At 47.2% G+C, this 2,374-nt stretch overlaps 1 pseudogene; it reads left to right on the plus strand.

The window, feature by feature from the left end:
* Positions 1-1,535: 1,535 nt before the first annotated feature.
* LOC101324013 (dystrobrevin beta pseudogene) overlaps positions 1,536-2,374 on the plus strand; it is a 958-nt pseudogene continuing 119 nt past the window's right edge.

Here is a 2,374-nt window from a genome sequence, read left to right on the forward strand (position 1 = left end):
GAAATCATGTTTTACCAGCTGTTTGGACATCCCTTTGTCCATCAAGCTGATGCATAAGGTTAACCATCACATTCTCTCAGTTAATTTTCCTGTAAGCTTGTTCTGGCCTTACATGGTGCAGTGTGTGAAAAGTGACTCACAGAGCACAAGCAGTCAAATATGCAGAGGTAAATAGACCCTTGAAGCTATCATAGCTTAAGTCAGGGCCTCTTACTTGCATATGCCCCTTCCAAAGCCTTGTATGGGGCTCTACTAATCGGTTAAGGTGATCTGGTTTTTTGTAATGTTTGCAAAAGTAACATATTTTATATTATTTTTATAAGAAAGGGTCCCCTAAATGAGCTTTAGGCCTCACAAAACTTGGCTTTGTCCATGAATATATGATAAGTAGTAGTATTATTCGAAAAAAGAAAATTTATACAACTATAGAAAATTCCTAGCACATTACTGGCACACAGGAAATGTGTTATTTTTCATATGTTATAAAATTGCTTATGTATAATATAGACTGTTCCAGCAATGTACATGGTAGTTTATAAATTACATAAATATATAAAAAGTGGAAGAAGATATGATAGACGTTTTCTAACAGAAGAGAGGTAAGATGAATCCATACACATTCTAGCAGTCAAAGCAAAATGCAGTAAAATTGGGTATTTATTTCACAGTGTGCATGAGCAGAGGAAGTGCTAAGTAGAAACTCAACTATTTCCAGTATGAAGTAAAATATTCAGGAGTTTTTCATTAAAAGAAAACTGTAGTGTACTGAACAATGTCTTCAGGGCATCTTTAGAATAAAATCAGCAAATGATATCATACATATGTTAAAGACCCCATAAGGAAAGTGTGATAATAATGTTAGCCCTACTTTTTAGATTGTATAAATTCTTTGTAAAAGGATGTGAAAAAAGGAAAATTTGTGTGTTTCTGAAGGTAGGTACGGAGTTAGTTGTTCAATAAAGATTCTCATTGAGGAGCTAGGAAACGCCAGTTGATTACAAGAGATTTGCATTGTGAGATGGGGTCACAGTCGGATAGTAATTTATAGCAAAAAAGGAAAAATTTATTGTGTAGCGACCTGAGTGGTGGGGAGGTAGTTAAAAACTGATACAAACATTTGGGCTGGAGAAATTGACTCCGGAAGTCGTTACACAGAATCCTACGGAGGTGGCGCGTGCCCGCCCTGTGCCCGTCCCGCCCCTCACGTCCCTCGCGCCTTCGCAACCTCACGCCCCACCCCGCCCCACGCCCTTCACGATGCCGCGCCCCTCACGCCCGTCACGCCCGTCGCGCCTCTCATGTCCCTCACGTCCCTCGCGACCTCGCGACCTCACGCCCCTCACGCCATCATGACCTCGCGCCTCTCGCTCCCTTCATGCTGTCGCGCTCCCGGCGCCGTCGCGCTGGGCGGGAAGCACCGAGAGCCAGGCACTGGAGAACGTTCGCTGCTTGTGCAGCTCAGCAAGGGCCAGGCCGGAGAAGGCGAAGGCGGCTGCGTCCCAGAGACCTGGGCGCCGCCAGCTCCGGCCCGGAAGATGATTGAAGAAACTGGGAGCAAGCGTAACATGGCAGAGAAGAGGCAGCTGTTCGTAGAAATGCGTGCTCAGAATTTTGATGTCCTATGACTATGAATTGACAGATTGCAAAGCACGATTTGTACAAAAAACGATGCAGCCTCCATTTTGCTGGTCTCTGGAACATGCTGGAAGCCTTTCGAGACGACGGCCTTGATACACTGGACTCATCCCCTGAGATCAGTGTGTCCCGCCTCGGGACCGACCCTCATCCATCTACTGCCAGCGGAGCACGTGCCTTCCTTCTCATGAGTCGGCGTGGACCAGCGCCTCAGCTCCTCCTCGACTTCGTGATTGCTGCTGTGACAGTGAGGCCCGAGGCAAGTTGATGGTATTTTCTGTTAAAGCTGTGTTAGCATGTGTGGTGGGAAAATGCTGGACAAGCTGAGATATGTTTTCTCCCAGATGTCGGATTCCAGTGGCTTAATGCTATTTAGCAGGTCTGACCCGTTTCTGAAGGAAGTTCTAAAGTTCCCAGCAGCTGTCTTTGAAGGGCCATCTTTTGGTTACACAGAGCACTCAGCCTGCACCTGTTTTCCGCAGCCGAAAAAGAGAATGCTGAGTACGCCTTTAGACACAGCAATGGCTGATCCTCCTCCCTGGGGCCTTGTCTGACTACCTCTCAAGCACAGGCTTGCCCACATGGAGGCGGTCTGCCATCCCGTGGAGTGCTCCAGTTTCCGGTGTGAGGCGGAGTGTTCCCATTCCTGGTTTGAGCGTGGGATGGGTTTCTGGTACCCGGCAGTTGCCACACCCCCAGCTCTGCCAAAATTGCTCTTTGTGTGGCCGTGCCAGTGTCC

This window comes from Tursiops truncatus, chromosome 16 (genome assembly GCF_011762595.2).
Source record: "Tursiops truncatus isolate mTurTru1 chromosome 16, mTurTru1.mat.Y, whole genome shotgun sequence".
Taxonomy (NCBI): domain Eukaryota; kingdom Metazoa; phylum Chordata; class Mammalia; order Artiodactyla; family Delphinidae; genus Tursiops; species Tursiops truncatus.